This window comes from Peromyscus eremicus, chromosome 9 (assembly GCF_949786415.1).
Source record: "Peromyscus eremicus chromosome 9, PerEre_H2_v1, whole genome shotgun sequence".
NCBI lineage: Eukaryota > Metazoa > Chordata > Mammalia > Rodentia > Cricetidae > Peromyscus > Peromyscus eremicus.
Genome location: NC_081425.1, coordinates 60,141,160 through 60,149,352, shown reverse-complemented (window position 1 = coordinate 60,149,352; position 8,193 = coordinate 60,141,160). Strand labels below are relative to the sequence as shown.

The window sequence follows — 8,193 nt, the reverse complement described above, 5'->3', positions numbered from 1 at the left end:
TCCTTACCGGAATTTACTATGTCTTGAATTCTTGGTGATAGCTCCTGTGGCTTGGGTGTGAGAGGATCTGTGTAGCTCTGATCTCTGTTGTTTGCTGGCTGAAGATGCTGAGGGATCTCCCCCCCCCCATACATTCATTGGCCATTTGTGCTTTTGACAAGTGTGTGCTCAGTGTTAGAGTACGATTCCACCATGAAGAAGAATAGACTCCTATCTTTTTTGGGAAAGAGAGGTGATGGGGATGGTGGGGAGTCACAGCCAGAGGGATTCTGCATTTCATGTGGCTTCCAGGCAGGTGGTCTTAGCCTGGGTAAGCCACTGTGTTTCTGACAGTAGTTATAAACACTGAGGATTTGTGATAAATTGTAAAATACATGTCAAGATGAACACATGGATTTTCTTAGGTAGGTAACGTATTAGCTTTTCTTTCCTGGAAGGATGGGGAGGGGGAGAAAAGCATGCTGGGCTGAGGAGATACATCAGTGGGCAAAATGCTTCAGTCCAAACAGGTCAAACCTGGTCCAAACAGGTCAAGCCTAATTTGAACTGATCAAGTTTAGTCCTGTCCAGCAAAAACCACACACACACACACACACACACACACACACACACACACACACACACACACACGCCAAACAGACAGACAGACAGACAGACAGACAAAAATAGTCTGGCCTGCTCCAGTCAAGTCTGGTACACTCTTCAGTTCTGGTCTGGACCAGTCGGGACGAGTCTAGTTCCTTCTCTCCCCGCTCCCTCTTCTGTTGTAACTTTTCCTCTCCACATGTCTCCCTCATACTTCCATGCCTTTTTTGTGTGTGGGTCACTCTACTGAGTTCAGTTAGAGGTTTTCTGTCTAAGCGGGGAGTGGGGGAGGTTATTTGTGGGAGCAAGGACAGATTATCTGCAGTTATACCACCAAATAAAATGATACCCACTCCCAACAATCATTAGCTCCCAATACTTTTTCATAAAAGGATGGCCTCATGCCCCCCCCCCCCAGCATCCATGATGGAATGTTGAGGGGCCCAATTCTATGGAGATCTTGTGCAGATAAGTACATGGTCAGTGAGTTCCCGAGTACAGCAGCTACACCTTGGCAGCTTCTTTTGCTGCATGCCTAACCATCCTCAGCTCTTATATTCTTTCTCACCCTCTTCTGAGATGTTCTCTGGGCCTTGGAAATTTCTCTTTTATGAAGTATGCATTGGGTGTGATATTTATGAATGCTTGCCTCATACAATGCCACAAAAATCTTGTTAGATTTCCTTCTAGATAGTTTTATTATTAGATTATTGCACCTAGGTCTATGATCCACTTAGGCTTCTATCTGTTACTAGATTTTAAACCAAGGATTTTTATTTTTTCTTTTATCTCCTTCACCTGTGGATATCCAGTCGTTCTACCACCAATTGCTAAAATGACTATATTTTTATTGAATTGCTTTTAAACTTTTGCCAAAAATCTCCTACCATACACACATGGATTTCTTTTCCCTTCATATTTCTGAATATATTTACTAAAATGACTATATTTTTCTTGAATTGCTTTTAAACTCTTGCCAAAAATCTCCTACCATACACACACATGGATTTCTTTTCTGAATATATTTGCCCCTCTTCACACCACTGTCACTTTCTAATAAGTCAGAATTAGATAGCACGATCTTTCTCATTTTGTTCTTTTTAGAAGTTGTTTTAGATACTTTAAAACTTTTTAAAATTTTCTGTATAAATCAGATTTTCAATTGCTACAAAAATAAAACAAAACAAAAAGTGTCCGCTGTGATATAAATTATAATTTTATATATGTATATATATATGTATATTCATAAGGAAGTAATATAAGAATAATATACATACTTTCCATCCAATCATTCAGGTGCTCCAGACCTGAATGGCTCTTAGCAGCCTTTAGTGATTTATAGCATACAGAAGTTGCTATTTTAATAATGTCTTTCAAGTCATATAATTTCCAAATCTAGATTTACCTAAGAGAATTACATCTTTCTTCCTGTGTTGCTATGCTTCCATTTATTTATCTTTGAAGAGGGAATAAAAACAATTATTTCATAGAGCTGGACACAAAACTGCAGGTGAAAATGCTTAGTATTGCACATTGCTACTAATCCCAGGGTGAATCTCCTGTTGTATTAATTGTTGGTGGTGGTTTGTTCTACTAAAAGAGTGAAGAGGAGATTGCTCTAACTCACCTCTCACTGTCCCCATGTGCCTAGCTGGGTGAATGGCCTTCATGATGAGAAGCCATTGTCAAAGGTGCCTTGAGATGCCCCTTTCCAGCTGGAGACCTGTCCCCTCACTTCTGTGGACACCCTCCCCAGCTACTGTGGTCATCCTGCCCAGGGAGGCTTTGAGTCCGGTGAGTCTGGAGTCTGCAGCAGAGCTCCTGTCCCTCTAGTCCTGCAGTTCTTTGTGGACTATGAATGGTTTGTAGACTTTGCCTTGCACTCAGTGAACTTTTCCATGTGCTCCGTTGATGTGCAGCTGCTAGGCCCTCTCACTTCACAGAGGCCTTTTATGTTGGGCCCAGCCCAGGAGACCAACATAGCTTAGTGTTATGGTGCTTGCTCACTCTGGCCTTCTCTCTGTATACTTCTGTCTTAGGGTTTCTGTTGCTGTGAAGAGACACCATGACCATGGCAACTCTTCTTTTTTAATTAAGAAATTTTTTATTCATTTTACATACCAATCACAGACTCCCCCTCTTCCCTCCTCCTACCCCTCCAGCCTTCCCCCACCCACCCACCCCCATTCCCTCCTACAAGAAGGTAAGGCCTCCCATGGGGAGTCAGCAGAGCCTGATCCATTTGGTAGAGGCAGTCAAAACCTCTCCATTCCCCCACCCTCTCCCCCTTCCTCAACCTCCTCCACCTCCACCCCTACCTCAGGGCTGTGCAAGGTGTCCCACTATAAGTAGTGGGCTCCAAAACGCCAGCTCATGCACCAGGGATGGATCCTCATCCTGCTGCCAGGGGGCCCCTTGAGCAGATCAAGCTACACAACTGTCTCACTTATGCACAGGGCCTAGTCCAGTCCTGTGGAGGCTCCACAAGTGTGGGACTAAATTTTCTAAGTTCTTACTAGTTTGGTTTGGTTGCATCTGTAGGTTTCCCCATCATGATCTTGATGCCCCTTGCTCATAGAATCAAAGGGAAACATTTAATTGGGTGGCTTACAGTTTCGGAGGTTTAGTCCATTATCATCATGGTAGGACATGGTGGCATGCTGGCAGACATGGTGCTGGAGAGAAGCTGAGTCTTCTACATCTTGTGCAGGCAACAGGAAGTAGTCTGAGACATTGGGTGTGGCTTGAGCATATATAAGACCTCAAAGCCCACCTCCACAGAGGCAAACTTCCTCTGACAAGACCACACCCACTCCAACAAAGCCGTACCTCCTAATGACCTCCCTTTGGGGGCCATTTTCTTTCAAACCACTACAGCCAGCCAGTCTAACCCCAGAAACCTTAGTAATCCACACATTTGGTCCTCTCCTTTCCCCAGGCCTGGCCAACATGACCCAGAACCTAAAGCCTGTTCTGAAGAAGCAGGGTTGGGACTGGGCGTCTTGGGGACTGGATTTTAGTGGGGTGGTGCAGGTAGAGGGGAGCAACCAGAGGTCCTCAAGCTGAATTATGACCAGTCGTGAATTCCCTGAAAACTTCTCTTCTCCCCAGACTCCCTGTGGTCAAGCTGGCCATCCACCTTGGGCTAGCTGTGCTAGGCCCCTTGCTGGGCATCTTCCTTATTTTTTTTTTCTGGGCCAAATGAACTAGCTCTGGATGCACTGACCCTGTCTGCAGACAGGCCCAAGGCTGCGGTTGGCCTGGCCCCGCGGGATGGGATGGAGACTGCTGTGGAGGCTTGGGATTAGAAGCCTGGCCCTACCATGGTGATCGTCCTCAGGCTGCTCCTGCACACGAGCTTCCTGTCCTCCATGTGGCTCTGGACAAAACCTGTCACCTGGGACTCCCTGTACCAGGCACCCATGGGGAATGTGACCTTTCTCTCTGTGCCTGTGTGAGGGCACCGTGGGGCCTGGGGTGTCTGAGACTGGGAATGAGCTGAAAAGGTTCTGGCCTGGGGAAAGAGGGGCTCACCCACACTTCCTTCCTGCTTGGCTCTTGTTGCAGGCCATCCGACGGGGCCTTCAACACCTTGTACCTCTGGGTGCTGGTGGAGCTGTACCTACTGCAGCTGGTGGTGACCCAGCTGCACCTGCAGGCTTACCTGTGTTTGGTCAGTGTGTGGAGAAGCTGCACAAAAAGGACAGCCGCATTGAGGCTCGCGAGATCCAGCAGTGCGTATGCACCCTGGGTGGGATAGTCCCATGATTGAGGGGGCCTGGTCATGGGGTCCCTGCTCTGGGAAGACCACCGCCTCTGCAGCCTCCACTGTCTCCCCCGACAGGGGGTCCGTGTCCACTGATACACAATAATGGCGAGTCTGTGGTACCTGACTACAGCCCATTCTCACTCTGCACTGCACACAGCTTCTCAAGACTCTGGGTATTGGGCTATTGGGAAAGAGGGCGGGGCCGCTAGATAGAGGGTGGGAACAAGTGTGATAAAAGTTGGGCTTTAGATAAAAGGTGGGGTTGGGGTCTGAGCAAGGACAGGGCCAGCAGGCAGAAGTTGGGTGTGGCCTGGTAAGGGTGGGGCCAGCAGATAGAAGTGTGGGCAGGGCTTGGGCAGGGGCACAGACTGTTGGCCTATAGAGTGTGGGGACAAGACCTAATGACAGAGAGAGTGGAGGCGGGACCAGCAGGTAGTAGTGTGGGCTGGCCTGCAGACTGAGGAGGATGGAGGACCCCTAAGGTCAGTTGGGTATAACCTGGGCATGGGTAGGAGCCTCTAGACTCCCACTATTCTGTCTCCATCCATAATTTCCTTCTTCCCTCTTGCAGGTGGCTACTCTTGGGCTCCAAGCCCTCCTTCCTCACTGGCCCTGCCCCAGTCCTCAGACTTTCATCCCTGTGAACCCTGCAGAGAACTAGGCCCAGAAGACTGTGGCCCAGGTGGCAGGGGTCCTGGGCAGCCTGCACACTCCCCTTTTCTTCCGTGGTGTGGAGTACTGGCCAACCTCATCCGGTGGACCACCTCCAGTGCTTCTATTTCCACCAGTACCAGGCAGCCTCCGAGCTTAATGACATCACCAGGCGCTAACATCTGATCCTTGCCCACTGGAACTGGGGCTGTCCTGTGTGTGCCCCTCAGTACCACTAAAATCATTTCCACTAAAATCAGGAACAAGACAAAGTTCATCCACTCTCTCCATATCTATTCAATATAGGACTTGAAGTCTTAGCTAGAGCAATCAGACAACTGAAGGAGATCAAGGGGTTATTAGCTGGAAAGGAAGAAGTCAATATATCTTTATGTGCAGATGATGTGATTGCATACATAAACGACCCTAAAACATCCACAAGGAAACATTTACAATTGATAAACACTTTTGGGAAAACAGCAGGGCATAAAATTAACTCATGAAAATCGGTAGCCTTCCTTCCTGTATGTGAATGACTAACAGATTGACAAACAAACAAACAAACAAAAACAAGCAGGAAACAACACCTTTCAAAATAGCCTTAAAAAAAATCTTGGGCTCATTCTAACCAAGCAAGTGGAAGATTTGTGTAGTAAAAACTTTAAGACGTGTTCATGGACTAGTAGTGTTAATATAGTGAAAATGGCGATCCTATTCAAAAGCAATCTACAGAATTCAATGCAGTTTCCATAAAAATTCCAACACAATTCTTAACAGAATTGGAAAGGACAGTTTTCAGCTTTATATGGAAATACAAAAAAACTCAGAATAGCAAAAACAGTCCTGAATAATAAAAGGACTACTGGAAGTATCACCACCCCTAATCTCAAATTTTACTACAGAGCCATAGGAATAAAAGCAGCATGGTATTGGCACAGTAACAGATATGTTGGTCAATGGAATCAAATTGAAAATCCAGACGCAAGTTCACACACCTGTGAATACCTGACAGGGAAGCCAGAGATACACACTGGAAAAAAGACAGCCTCTTCAGCCAGTAGCACTGGTCAAACTGGATGGCTGCCTGTAGAAGAACACAAATAGGTCCATACTTATCACCCTGCACAAAACTCAACTCCAAATGGATCAAAGACCTCAACATAAGAGTCTTTGATCATACCCTGACCTAATAGAAGAGAAACTGGGTAATAATCATATACTTGTTGGCACAGGAAAAGACTTCTTGAACAGAACACCAATAGCACAGGCACTAATAACAATGAATAAGTGGGACCTCATGAAACTGAAAAGCTTCTGCGTGGCCAAGGACACCATCATTTGGATAAAGCAGCAGCCTACAGAATGGGAAAAAAATCCTTACCAAATATACATTCCATAGAGGGCTAATGCCCAAATATATAAAGAACTAAAAAAAGTGGACATCAAGAAAACAACCCAACTGAAAAATGGGGTACAGATCTAAACTGAAAGTTCTCAAAAGATGACATAAAAATGACTGAGAAACATTTAAAGAAACGTTCAACATCCTTAGCATCAGGGAAATGCAAATCAAAACTACTTTGAGATTTCATCTTAGCTGAGTCAGAATGGCCAAAATCAATAAAATGAATGACAGGTCACGGTGGTGAGGATGTGGGTTAAAGGGAACACTTAGGCATTGCTGGTGGGAGTGCAAAGTTTTACAGCACCTGTGGAAATTGGTGTGATGGTTCCTTAGGAAACTGGGAATAGATCTATCTTAAGATCCAGCTATGGCAGTCCCCACCAGCTGGCAAGCAGGTGAGAGACCTGTCTCCTGTCTCCAGGATGTACCACCACCACCCCCTACCCACTGGACTTTCCCTCCAAGGACTCACTGTGTCGCCCAAACCCACACACCTAAATGTCCTTCTCGTGGCCAGCATTCCCCCTCAACCCAGCAAACTACAAACAGGCATAAACACAACACACTCCAGTTGGAAGATCAAGTGAGTGACTGCCCTCCCAGCCCCAAAGTCCAAACCCTAAACCCCAGGGCACATCCTGTGCCCCTCCTCCTCCCATCCCAGCACCAGCAAGGCAGCTAGGGCCTGCCCCCAACTCTGATGGAACTCAACTTCTCTGGTACAGTCCCCACCTGCGAGCAAGCAAGCGAGAGACCTGTTCCCAGGCTGCATCACCACCCCTGCCACCCACTGGACTCTGTCCCCTCCAAGGACCCACTCTACCCACAGTTCCACACATCTGAACATCTACTTCATAGCCATTCCTCCCCTGCAACCCCAGAAGACTACACAGGCACAGGTGCAAACCACAGCAGGTGGGAGGACAGGCACAGACACAATCCATACCAGTTGGAAGAACTGCTGAGTAAGCATCATGTAACAATGCATTAAAAAACCGAAAGAGCAATGTGGCACCACCAGAACCCAAGTGATCCTACAACAGCAAGACCTGAACATTCAATGCAGCTGAAACACAAGGAAATGACCTTAGAAATAACTTTGAAGATGATAGAGTCCCTTAAGGAGAAAATGAAAAATTCCCTTAAATAGAGGAAAAGAGAAATAAAAAAAAATTGGCAAGAAATCAAGAAATCCTTTAAAGAAAGCCAAAAAAAAAAAAAAAAAAAAAAACAATCAGACAGGTGAAGGAAATGGTTCAACATTTGAAATTGAAATAGAAACAATAAAGAAAACACAAACTGAGGAATTCTAGAAATTGGAAAATCTGGGGAAGTGAACAGGAACTAGAGATGCAAGCAGCTCAGCAGAATCCAAGAGATTGAAGACAGAATGTCAGACATTGAAGACTTGATCTTCAATGAATGACTCCCCATTCATCAGTCAATGACAATGGTAAATCCAATAAATTCATAATACAAAACATCCAGGAAATCTGAGACACCATGAAAAGTTCAAACCTAAGAATAATAGGGATAGAAGACAGAGAAGAATTCCAGCTCAAAGACACAGAAAGTATATTCAACAAAATCATAGAAAATTTTCCCAGCCTAAAGAAGGACATGCCTATGAAGATACAAAAAGCTTACAGAATGCCAAAATAGACTTAATCAAAAAGTTCTTTCACCACATAATAATCAAAACACTAAACATACAGAATAAAGAAAGAATTTTAAGAGCTGCATAGGAAAAAAAGGCCCAAGTAATATTTAAAGGCAGACTTAT

The 8,193-nt window shown here is 45.4% G+C and overlaps 1 pseudogene; it reads left to right on the top strand.

Annotated features, from left to right (window-relative positions):
* Nucleotides 1-382: 382 nt before the first annotated feature.
* Nucleotides 383-5,165, top strand: LOC131918956 (transmembrane protein 161A-like; annotated as a pseudogene).
* Nucleotides 5,166-8,193: the final 3,028 nt, after the last annotated feature.